Genomic DNA, 13,517 nt, shown 5'->3' with positions numbered 1-13,517 from the left:
TTTATTCCTGTTAATTAAATTTCCGATTCGTTATTTTGAGTTGGTAGATCTTTTGGCCTCTTCCTAACCTTGAAGAAGCTGCTGCATGCACTCATTATTTAAACCTTTCGAGTTGAAACAGAATGGACGCAATAGCCAACGCGTCACATTTGCCGCTTTTCCACCGCACATGTAGCTCGACTCGACTCGACTCGACACGACTCGACACGGTAACAGCACGGGTCGTTTTCCACCGCAAATAGTACCTCCTGGACGTGGGCGGGGTCGGCTGCGCGAAAGGGCCGTGACGTATTTTTGTACGCGACGCAAACAACACCTACGCAACCCCCACATGGACAGAACCCGCATAACAACAATGGAGGACATCGATGCGATTACTATTATTAGCTGGCATGTTGAAGAAGTTGAAGAAGTGGAATATGTTGGCTGCGGCGCTGCTATGGCTGTTACCAGCATGGTTGCCATGTCGCTCTCGTGACTTCGAGTCGAGTCGAGCTGGTACCATGCAGTGGAAAAGCGCCATTTATGTTCCAACTGTTTTTAAAAAGAAAAACGACGCCGCCAGCAGATGTCACTGCACGACTCAGTCTTAGATCATCGAGGTTGCGTCCCAAAGCCCAGGCAGAAGCCTTCGTGACACTGAGGGGATGTGTGACCCGAACAGAACCTGACGTCAACCCAGTCTCATGTATCAGCTGGTTCCTAAAGGTCGCTTGGGGTATAAGCACAAGTCCAACTAAATAATAAGAGAAGAAAGTGAGTCTTCACTATCTTCACTTGACTGTGAAGGAAATTGGATTGAGAAATACATTTTTAACATGTAGATGACATGTTGAACATGAAATGCCAAGAGATTTTTATTTTATTTTTTTGTCGCAGGAGCATTATTTACACGGTTGCAGATAGACTATATAGTAACAGCAGGTGAAATCGAAGACATAACATTAAAGACAAACCCAAGCTTCCAACATTTATATTTAGGGCATTTAGCAGACGCTTTTATCCAAAACGACTTACAATAAGTACATTTGTCATGAGAAGTGAAACAATATATCGCTGTCAGTCAGAGCATGTGAGCGGAGCGGAGCGCCGCGCAATTCCCGCTCCCCGCTCAGGAGGATGTCCGCTCATTCGCTCTGCCGCTCAACGTTGTGCCAGGGCGCTCCGCTCAAAACCGCTCCGCGCTCATCTTAAATTTCCTGCCGCTCCGGCGAAATCGCTCCACGCTCCGCTCAAATTTTTAGGAGAAATCATTTTCTGACATTTTCCCTTCATGTAATTATGCCAGGGCCCTGGGACATATGGCGTTTGATTTATTGATGTCACGATACATGTGTCAAGTCTCATTCAGTTACCTCCTCGTGTTTTCTCATGATATGCCTTCGAAGGTTAAAATACGAATCTTTGCCCACAGCGATGATGTCGCCACATTCTTCCTCATGCTCTACATCTTCCTCTCGCTTTTTGACCTGAATTTTGCATTTATATGACCTATCACCTTGCTTTTCGAAGTACTTCCCAAACTCCATCTTGCTACTCTCGCGGGCACACGAGCCAGTGTTGCGGAGGGGGGGTGGAAGGGTCTCACGTGACGCGTTTTATCCAATCAGGTTGCTTGGATGCTCCCGTTGAAACCCATTCTATTCTACGTGAACCACCTACATGTAAGCCGCTAGAAGCAGTTAAAATCGGAGCGGACTGGAGCGGAGTGAAATCCCCGCTCCGGCCTTTGAATTTAAAACCGCTCTGCGCTCCAACCCGCTCCAACCTATTTCTTCCGCTCCGCTCCGCTCACATGCTCTGCTGTCAGTAGGCCTACAGTAAAGATGTTCATAGAACCAAGTGCAAGTACTAACAATCGCTAGGCTAACCCATTCCCCGTGTACAGCAATGATTGCAGCTACTGCAGATGCTACTATGAATAAGTGCAATGTAGATTAAGTGCAATGTGAGTAAGAAAGTAAGTACAATTTATTCATAAAAGCACATTTAAAACAGTTTGCACTGACCAAAGTTCTGTACATAGTGCATTCAGCAGGCAAAGATGATGGCAAAATAACAATAGAATAAAATACAACTAAAATACATGAAACCGGACATCCACACACAACAAAGGCAATAGTGCAGAGGTCAGATAGGTAATGGGGAGGGAAGACAAGGTTGTACAGATGGGTTTTGAGCCTTGATTTAAAGGCATAAATGGAGGGGGCCATGCAGTGGAAAAGCGGCATTAGACTCACAACTCCACGGTGTTGTAGCTAGCCTGTTCGGGGATCTATTATGTTTGGGGCTTGAGGGTCGGGCTGGACCCAGACTCTAATCATCATCAAGATCTTCCATAGGTGTATCAGGGACAGTTATGGCAGGTTCTTGTTGGTCCCTGGTTGGTGCAGGACGGTCACCAGGTCGGGCAACCCAGTTTCTGGAAGAGAAGGCAGCAGAGAGTCAGGACATACAGCCAGCCTCCACGTGCAGCAACACTCACTGAAGACTGAAGCCCAGTGGAGCAGCTCTGCAGCTGGGTACTCTCAGGTGGAGATGAGGACACAACCACACACACAACCAGACACACAACCAGACACACACAAGCAGACACACACAAGAGCAGACACACACACAGGTTGTGTGGTTCACAGCCAGCTAGGTTCACACATATTATTGTGTTCTTTTTCAAACCAGTAATAACACTTACCTCCAGACGTCCTATATTAACCAATTCTATATAGAGATAAACAATACAGCAACATGTCAGGGGGGTATACCACGAACCTCGCTGAACATACCCAGGCTTTCTTGGGAAAACCTGACTCGACAGAGCCGCAACTCGCAATCAGAGTTAAATGGTACCACGTATTTCACCCAAGACTAGCAGTGTATTATTATGAACTCCTACGAGGAATTCAAAGTTCAAATCACAGCAAAGGGGAACACGGTTGCCTATAATATGGCTAGGGTGGCGTGCTGTCAAAAAATAGCTGACCGTGTTAATTCGTAAGTGAAATGATTCTGCATATTGTCTAAAAAATATTATGTATCATCATGCCTTTTACCCCCATAGATGTGCTGCCAGCACGCTCCTACGAACATGGGGCCAAGTCAAAAAAATAAATATTATTCAATGTGGTAAATTGTAAGCATCCGTTTGTATAATTTCAGGTGAATCTAGCCTATATGATTTGCAATGGCCTAGGCTCCAACCTTTAATATCATGTTGATTACCTGTAGCAAATAAAAAGAAAACCCAAATTAATACGACTGGGAGGGGGACCACTCCACCGCCCTTCACCACCTCGGAGGAGCTGGCTCTCGCCAATAACGAAGGTCGGCCGATGATGGTAGGAGTGGAAGGGGGGGTGTCCTCTGACCCCACTGCCTCGACATCCAAGGCGTATGTATTCATGTATTGGCAATGGACATTAATAATTGTCTTGCTAATCAAATGTGAAATGATTGAGGGTAAAATAATTGTGTCATTTTTAGTTGAAGGTAACATTATTTTGGAGGAGCCGCCGACAATCAATCCCCAATCAGAGGTATATAACTATCAAAGCAAAGTATCACGTATTCTTCTAAATTTTTAATTTTTGGAAAGAATATCTAGTTTTCCCTGATTTTTGAAGGTGACTGTCGCCCTGTGACTCCAGGGCGACTATGGACGTGATTTTTTTTAACAATTCTCACAGCTATAATATGAATTTGTAGAATAAAAAATACCTAGGTCTAATTGTGTCACTGACATAGCGGTTATGTGGGATAATGGACAACACGGCACTTGACTCTCCAAGGTTAATGTACGTTGAACGTGGGGCCACCTTTGAACTTGAAACAGACACACTGCGCAACAGTAAGCGCACAGCTTCTTTGTGTAGCATTGCATTGCCTACATACGGTCCACCAAGGACGATCAAATAACGAATACCCTCTGATGAGAATCTGTATCCCTCATAAAGAATATCGTCAGACAATGCCAAGGGATCGGTTCTGTCCTGAAAAACCCTCTGTCTCCGGAGAGACGCCTGTACGATAAGTGCGCCGAGGTCCACGGGAACACCCACAAATGGTGACGCCATTATCGGAGGAGGGGCTAGGAAGCTGCGCACGCCGATTTAAGTAGCCGATCTCCGGGTAGACTTTAGGGTGCACTCACACTAGGCCATCTGGCCGTGGCCGTTTTGGCCTAGTGTGAGTGCACCCTAAAGGCCGATTTATGCTCAGTTACGTAAGCGTAAGCGCAAGCGCAAGAGGCCCTTGCGCGCCCTTGCGCACCCCTTGCGCGACTTCTCACGTCTTGCGTGCGTCGGGCGATTTTTCTAGACTTGCGTCATTTTTTACATAAGCTTTTACGCGAGCCGCGCAGCCTGCAAGGCTGTGATTGGTCTGCTGGTCTGGTTACTACTTCCTGTCTGGAGTATCACCCGGCAGGCTCATATACAAAACCATTAACGTGAAGTGAAGTTAACTTTGCTGCCAATGCCAACACATTATGTCGTTTTAAAATATAGAGAGATATGCACATTTATACAACCCCAATGATCAACAACTTCATCACCCCTGTTCCTCTGTCTGTTGCCATCGTTCACTGTGTATGGGGAGAACACGATCTGGCACATAAACAAACCAACGACTCCCACAGACAAAGACGTCATTCTCGAGGTCGTCTTCAACGAAAAACTTTCCTCCACATATTACTCCACCTACTGTTCTGGCGGTGAATTGCTTGGCAACACGCGCAACACGCGCAACCTAAAAGGGAGCATGAATTGCTTTGAGTAAATTTTGCGCAACAACGTAACACCAACGCTGAAGCATGCAGCCGCCTTAAGCTGAAAAGCTGCCCCCGACAAGGTTTGGTTGCGAGCGTAAGTCACCTTGGTGATACAGGCAGCGACGCTTAAAGAGATCGACTTTCGTGGTACAGCTAACCCAGGCTTTCAGCTCAACATACCTTGCTAACCGAGCTTCGTAGTACAGGCCCCAGGACAGCAGCCACTATCATTCAGCTTAACCCTGATACATGTTAGAGTTTAAGGGAGCCATATGACTATAACTGATCGTGAATATTTAATAGAATCTGGATTAGGTCATATTGTCATTAGTTACATAACTGCAGCTGTAACATAATTAATACAACTCACCTTCAGCAGGCTGTGTTTCATTGGAGGGATGGGTGTCTCTAGACCTGCAGGCTGTGTTCAAACATACTGTTACACCACTGCATGAAGTCCTTTGTCATTCTACTACACATAAGGTAGCACTGTACGAATACACTTTATAGAATTTGACTAAGACCTACAATTAATTAGTAACAAGGTGTAACACATTTTAACAATAATAATAAAGAAAAATTAGCAGTTTAATATTAATGACACAGAGACCACAAATAATGGGCTGAACGTACAAGCTTCATAGAGAGGAGAGATGTGGATGAGGGATCAGATGTCCTTTCTCCAGCAGCTCCACCTGGACGGTTATAGAGTAGGTAAAGTTAGCCTTACTGTAAGGTATGTAACATGTATCCCTGTTACATTACATGTAAGGCCCTTACATGTAATGTAACAGTGATACATGTTAGTTTAATGTAATCCTTACCTCCCAGGACTATGATTGATATTATGAAAATATGCATCCTATCATTATGAACTGCTCCATATCAGTTGACCCCGTTCCTGGTTTCCACTCTGAGTTAGCCTCTACACAGAAGAACATCTTGAGAGACTGAATACGTGTAGGGAGACGGCTGCCATTATCATGGTCAAACAAGGACAGAAGTCTTTCTACCCTTTGTCCCTGCTGTGTGTTGTTATGACCAGGGGCGGTTCTTCATTGAATTACAACCCGGGCGAGACCCCCCCCCCCCCCCCCCCCCCCCAAAGTTTTATCATAACAATATGAGTGAAAGAGAAACTTATGTTTCTCAATTGCAAGAAATTGGAGGTGTGTGACTTTAGCCCACTATTCCATTAGAGTATTGCTCTCTATCAGGCAGATTTCAATCCGCGCTAACAGCGGATGCCCCGCCCCCCCCCCCCGTTGTCCGTTCCATTTGGGAGACTCAGAGGTGAACTGTCCCCCGCGCCCCCCTCCCCTTTCCCCGTCTCACACAGCTTCTGTGCACGGCAACTTCTCAGTAAGCAGGGCGCCTGCAGCCGGAGGGGGGGCCAACAGGCCAATTCCCCACACAGTGATATGATAGATAATAGAAAACCGCTTCGCAGCGCTGATGTTTTTTTGCTGCTGTGCTCGTGCCGCCCCCCATGGGTCATGAAAAAATGCCGCCCCGGACGGCTGCCCCCATCGCCCGTGCCTAAAACCACGGGGGTCATGACGACTCAGTGAGCTACGTTATAAACACCACTGAGCTGACGTTGTGCTGGCCACATCGCCCCAGCTTTGAGAGTAGTGTCTTATATACATGGATAGCTCCATTCTATAATCTAATATCTAGATGATGTTGTTCAGTAGGTCTGCCACTCTGGTCCCTCTGCTAGGTAGGCTCTGACTCTCTGGTACAATTAGATGAAATGTTTTGAATCACAGCGATATCATTTGACTGGGTGTGAGTCAGTAACCCTTGCAAATCACTGGATATTAATAAATGATCTGTTACTCATTAACAAAGTGAAACATGTGGAATAAGAACTTACCATGTAACCGCCACCCCTGCTTTTTCTTTCCCTATAAATGAAAAAGTGAATAAAATATCAACATTGGGTTCATTACAAGGTCATCATCTAATAACTCCACCACTGCCAGCTAGGGTCACACATATTATTGTGTTATGTAAGGAATAACACTTACCTTCTTACGTCTTCTATAAACCAATGCTATATAGAGATAAACAATACAGTATCATGTCAGGAGAGAAGTCAACATCATTCAGCATAACCATGAAACATGTCAGTTTAGTGTAACATAATACATGCTAGTTTGCTGTTACCATAATACATTATTGTTGAATGTTACCATAATACATGTTAGAGTTGAATGTAATGCTTACCTCCAAGGGCGATGATTGATATGCATCCTATTATTATGACCCCAATCACAACGTAATCAATACATGTAGAATCAGTTGAATCAGTTCCTGGTTGTATCTGCAGCACCCCTCCCACAGAATCACATCTGAAACCAGAAGGACAAAACCACGTTTAGTTCTAAGAGTAGTAGACTGGGTGTTGGACTCCAGGTTTAAAAGGTACTGGGTTCGATCCCCAATGTCCACAACCTTCCTGTAGGCCTTCAGGAAGGTTCTTGAGCTGGATGCCTGACCCCTACCTGTTCCTAATGACCTGTACCTCCCTGTGTCTGAATTCACTGTACACCGATTTAGAGAAAATGACTGAATGGTAAGTTAGATATCTTGTCAAGCATTAACAACCTTTAAACTATATCTAATTCTGATTATAAAAAACGAACATAACATTATGACTATGGTATGTATCTTAAAAACAGGCAAATAAAAGCCACACCAGTACACTATATATTGCCCAGGCCTAATTCTTAACATACCATTATTGTACTGTATGTATAGATTGTTTAATTAACTAATTGTTTAATTTAATTAAACTCTTACTTTGTGTGGTTCTTGCAAGACGACCGTGTGCCATCTGAGAATGTTCCATCAGTACAGTGAAGGCACTCCATGTCTTTATCTGCTGTTCCTGTAGGAATATTCATGTTTTATTAAAACACGACCATTCTGAGATGATTAATCAAAAGGTGTTTCTGGGTATCGTTGCCGGACTGTTGTAGATGATCGTTGAGTAACTTGGACACTAATACATTAAATGGTAAGAAGCAGGATGGCCCTTATGGGACTGAATAGGTTCAGCAGACGTCAATTTATTTAACAATTATCTATAATTAATGTGTCCGTACAGTATATAGAACACCAACCTCTTTGACCGATGTATTGACCAGGACTGCAGCTCAGACGGTGTCTCTGAGCGGCCCTACATCCACCTCTGTTAGAGTCACTACAGAAGAATCCATCCAGGGGCTTACACAGAACATCTGATGTTGATGAACACGACTTCTTCACCTTCAGACCGAGACCTGTCAATCACAACAGTTACAGAGGACCCTGAGACCACCTGAGAGTACACAACTTCTGATATAAACATGAACAAAACAACTTCTGATATAAACATGAACAACACAACTTCTGATATAAACATGAACAACACAACTTCTGATATAAACATGAAAAACACAACTTCTGATATCAACATGAACACAACTTCTCTGATATCAACATGAACAACACAACTTCTGATATAAACATGAACAACACAACTGCTCTGATATCAACATGAACAACAAAACTTCTGATATAAACATTAACAACACAACTTCTGATATAAACATGAACAACACAACTTCTGATATAAACATTAACAACACAACTACTCTGATATGAACACGAACAACACAACTTCTGATATAAACATGAACAACACAACTTCTGACATAAACATTAACAACACAACTACTCTGATATGAACACGAACAACACAACTTCTGATATAAACATGAACAACACTTCTCTGATATCAACATGGACACCACAACGTCCTCGTCAACACAACATATGGGGGTTGCATGGGGGGCATCTCCATTAAATAACAGATGTACCTGCGTCACACTTTGTACAGGCAGAGCATTGCTTCTGCTCATTATAGCCGGCTTGGAAAGTACCACCGGGGCACCTTAAGCACTGTGTCATGCTTCTCTCTTCGCAGTCCTTTACAACATGCATTCCTGTTGGAAAGAACATTTTGAATATGTTGTAGATTCATAGGCAGTATATGTTGGACACGTTTTAGATTTGTGGATCGTCTTTATGTAGATTTGTAGACGGTATATCCTGTATATGTTTATTTGTAGATAGTACACGTTGTAGAGTTAGACAGCGTGACAACAGTTCAGATATTTACCAGGCGGACATGATGGGCAACACTCCATTCCTGCTTTGTATTCATTCGGGGGACAAGATAAAGGTGAAGCAACGCCAAAGCAACAACTTATTAATATGAATGGTAGAAACATGGTTGTCAGGTGTGTTTGGGCTTCAATCATCAAACTTCTGTCACAGACTTTTCTTGAAGTTCTGAAATATCTGGGGAGAGATGAAAGAAAAGCAGTTAATCAATTAAATAACGAGTTCTGGGGACGGGGTTAGGAGACCATTTGGGGGTTTGAAAAGAGTTGTGTTTGGTTCAATCAACTATTCATACTGTTCTGTAGTTAGTTATTATTTCTGTGTTGTTAATAAATAAAGATGTTATATCCCAGTTGCATGCTTAAATGTAGCCTACTTGACTTTACCAATAGGGGAATCGTATCTGTGGTTTTGTAGACATCAGTTAATTAAGAATTGTACACTAAATTTAAATATCTGATATGCGGTTAAAATAAGGACCGTGGACGTTTAACATCAGTCACAAAAAGCAGGAAAAACAACTCACATTTGACCGTCTTTAACCACGTCCTTATGGCTTTGGTCACACTCTGTTTCTAGCGACGCGCCTAAGTAGGATGATCGCACACACACACACACACACACACACACACACACACACACACACACACACACACACACACACACACACACACACACACACACACACACACACACACACACACACACACACATATAATGGAAAAATATAAGGTGCTGAAGTGGTCAGTGTACTGAAAAATTTGTAGAGGGTCAAACAAAACCAGAAACCTGAGCTCAATGTGTTCAGTAAAGACAGTGAAAATAATTCTGTATCAGGTAAGGAGGACGTTTAGAACAACCACTATTTTAGGAGATCTTTCGGGCAAAACCCCAGACTAATGAGGAAGCGTGGTCATGGGGTTATGGCTGGATGTGAGCTCTGATGAAATGCAGAAATAGAGAAGTAAATGTCATGGATGTTTCCGTCTTCACGGTGCAATGAGAATAAAAGCTCCTCATTTCAATATTCCTTTGTCTTCGCCTCTTTGCAAACTAGTCGATTATTTCCACAACAATCTCCAGTACAGAAGGGAGCCCTGTTGAACTGGAGACGCACATCCCAGTACAGCGGGCCGCCCTGTTGAACTGGAGACGCACATCCCAGTACAGCGGGCCGCCCTGTTGAACTGGATAAACATCCTTGTGATTCATCCTTCTTAATGTTCTGTTTTCTTTCAGGAGATCGTTGCGGCCGCTGCCACCACAGAGCCCCTCCCTCCACCTCAAGCACCTCTCCTGCTTTGGTAGCTCTAAGCCCCCCAACCCCCGGGAAGGTAGACAGATGAACCATCCACTGATGGGTTAACACCGACTGAGTTATGGATCAAATGTGATGGTTGACGCCTTTCTGTAATGTGCAATATTAGTTCCATTATATCACTGGTTCTTGTTGGAATGATATTTATGTTTTACATGGATGGTATACTACCTCAAGTTCTATGTTTATTCTGGTTTTATGTATTATGTTGATCTTGTATGAAGTTTGATCCAGAATAAAGCTTCTGCAGTTTCTAACAGATTGTGAGCATGAATAATATTCTTATCTAATCATACAGTGCTTTTCCTTTTGGGTAAGGTTGGCTTTATAAGACATTCAAACTATACAGTCAAATTCCAGAGGCAGATATTGTATCAAAATATCGATAAATAAATAAATAAATTAAGATCAAAACCTTGTCAACGACTACTAATGTCGTACTGTAACTGGGTCTTGAAGGGTTGTCGACCCATTTCGTAGGCGAAGGGTTGAGGGTTAGGGTTAAAGTGGAGATTTTGGAAGAGCAAAGGAGCGGGATAGGGCCTCACTGTAGGCTACATAACACACTAACTAGAGCCCTAGAGCCACTTACACACATGCAACGGTTCAAATTGATTAGTTATGCGATTCTCTCACACCACCATTGTCTTGGGTTCATTTACCCCATGATATATTGGCGATGTGGCGATTACGGGTTAATATCCGAGCTCCCAAAACGCATGTTAATACCAGGTGCAAAGCGGGGAGTTCATCACCGTGAACAAAAAACCTGAATATTAGTGGTGCCGAGATGATGCCTCATGAAACGTCAAAGCCTCGCAGCCAGATGAACCATCAAAGTGGTTCGACCTCGAAGCTTCAAATGAGTACGCTAGGGACACCTAGTGGTGAATGAAATTATGATGAAAGAAAGAGTTTCCTGTGATGATGTGATGTTTGCGTCGTACAACATCAAAACATTTGAGAATTAAAGTCATTTCAGTGATACGTGTGAGTGTACCGGTCATAAATATATCCCGAGCTCATTGTAGAAAACAAATCATTTGACAAAGATATTAAGTCATCCCGGGCAAAATAGAATGTCTTATCAACTACAGTATCCTACTAATAATTGTAATAATAGAACTGCATGATGACTGAGAATGAGTGTCATTAATTACATAGCCATTAAAGTGATCTTGGAACTGGGTAGTGTCTTCTTTTTGTAAAAATGTGCCAATTGTGAACCCATATCGCGGAACAGCCCGAGATGAAGCCTCGAACGTCACACGCTACGTCCTTTCCTTCATGTCATGTGAATCCTTCTCGATACGGAGCTGGGGAAGGAGCCGAGGTACTCGACACACGCACCGATGCCTCGACGCAAACCATCACTACTGAATATAACTAAATAGGCTAATCATTCATCAAATAACTTATGTTCCCAGGAGCCACAATGTTTGATCAAAACACGTTATAACCAAGTGTCAAGGTCTACATTGTTTCTCCGTGAGCGAGCTGAGCGAAACCGAAAGTAAGAACGGCACCACAAATCACTCTTTTTTTATACAGTTTTAGTAAACCAACTGAAGTTTATAAAAAACGGACTTGAATATAATGACGATATCAGATTAGACAGCGTTTATATTACCTTACTTTAATTGAGACCGTCGAAACATTTCAAGTAGCCTATCCGTCGAACCACACTCTTCCGCCTTCAAGTGCAACAATACAGGAAACTAATATTCATGATGCTCGACTTTCTAATCGCTTTCTCATTGGTCGGAGAATCCAGGAAGGCACGGTATGGTGTGCTCTGGGACTGTCAATCGACGCCACTTCGCCCGGGGCGGGACTTTACGGCCTACGTCACTCGATATGGGTGTGCATGCGTGCGCGTAGCCGTTTGTCTCAGGGTTCTGCCGAGCCATGGAGCTCGGCAGTGGGGTGCACACTGTGCACTGCACAGTGTGTACTGTAGGCCTACTCTGTTCTTCGAAAAAAATCCCTAGCTAACCCTGACTATTTCTATTAAACTCTGAACCATTTTGCAACAGGCAACTGTGTGTTGGTGTGTCTTATTGCTTCCCACGTCTGCGTCTGCATCTTTCCCACTCCTGAGTTTCAGCTTATCAGATATGATCACCCTTGCCCTATACCACGAAGCTCGCTGAACATACCCAGGCTTTCTTGGGAAAACCTGGCTCGACAGAGCAGCAACTCGCAATCAGAGTTAAATGGTACCACGAAGCTCACTTTAGATTCAATTAGTAGAACCAGAGAATGTCTAATATGAGGAGAACTGGCACTCGCGGGTTAGTTCCGGTTTTCTGGACTGGTTGCAGTAATAATCTTTGACCACGCGGGGCGCTCGTAGGCGAGTCCAGAATGAATGGGAGCCAACGGGGTTTTATCCTCAGAATCCACTTTTCTCACGATGTAATTTTTTGTCAAGTAATTTTAAAGTTGCTATCAAAGGGTGGGGCTAAGATAATAAACTCAGCTGAATATTGCATTTTTTAAGTTCACGTATCTGTTCTAAAAAGGCGTTAAAAACATGCGATGACGTCACACACTGTAATACTGTCAGAGGTACTGCTTTACGGCAGTTTCTAAAGCACTTCCCTTGTCCCGCAACGATAACACCAGAGGTGCGTTCAAGTTCAGCGAACATAGGCGAACGTTCGCAACGAACGCGTTGACATTAAACAATTAATTTTGAACGATTTTTGAACACCGTTAAAACACCGCTAAACAAACTGTAAATGAAAAAAATGGATACGAAGGCCATGGTATTAGCGGCAGCCTCCATGTTAATGGAAGAGTTTACAGAAGAGGGTTTGCAAGTGGTCGACCTCGTTGAAAGAAAACAGTCAGACACCATTACAACCTTCAAGTCACAACTCAAAACTCACCTGTTCAAACTCGCACACAACGTCTAACTGATCACTGTTTTGATTGTTTTTTTTTTGTTTTGTTTTGTTTTGTCTTGTTTTTGTTTTATTTATTTCTTATTGCTTATGTTAATTAATTAATTAATTTATTTATTTTTTCCACAATGTCTTGTTTTTTTTTAAAAAAATGTATGATGACTATATGCTCTGTAAGGTGACCTTGGGTGTCTTGAAAGGCGCCTCTAAATGAAATGTATTATTATTATTATTAAAGCCTACTGCAGACAACCAGTACGGAAAATTCAAGAATAGAGGGCTACGTCACCGAAGTTGTACCCACTTACTGCGATATAACGTTCAAATCGCATTTTAGGATGCAAAAGAC

The 13,517-nt window shown here is 43.1% G+C and overlaps 1 long non-coding RNA gene across 2 annotated transcripts; it reads right to left on the bottom strand.

Moving 5' to 3' along the window:
- Nucleotides 1-930: 930 nt before the first annotated feature.
- Nucleotides 931-12,116, bottom strand: LOC130389755 (uncharacterized). Of its 2 annotated transcripts, none has more exons than XR_008896607.1 (11): nucleotides 11,895-12,116; nucleotides 9,468-9,528; nucleotides 8,937-9,118; nucleotides 8,635-8,760; nucleotides 7,897-8,055; nucleotides 7,574-7,661; nucleotides 6,998-7,122; nucleotides 6,645-6,824; nucleotides 5,399-5,460; nucleotides 5,136-5,186; nucleotides 931-2,422 (listed from the first exon to the last, which is right to left on the bottom strand). It is a non-coding gene; the product is annotated as an uncharacterized LOC130389755 (long non-coding RNA). The 2 variants fall into 2 exon arrangements; XR_008896606.1 differs by having other exon boundaries at nucleotides 11,890-12,115.
- Between the last annotated feature and the right edge of the window lie 1,401 nt (nucleotides 12,117-13,517).

The sequence above is a fragment of the Gadus chalcogrammus genome, chromosome 1 (genome assembly GCF_026213295.1).
Source record: "Gadus chalcogrammus isolate NIFS_2021 chromosome 1, NIFS_Gcha_1.0, whole genome shotgun sequence".
Classification (NCBI taxonomy): Eukaryota; Metazoa; Chordata; class Actinopteri; order Gadiformes; family Gadidae; genus Gadus; species Gadus chalcogrammus.
Note: the sequence above shows the minus strand (reverse complement) of the source record. Positions and strands in the feature narration are given on the sequence as shown.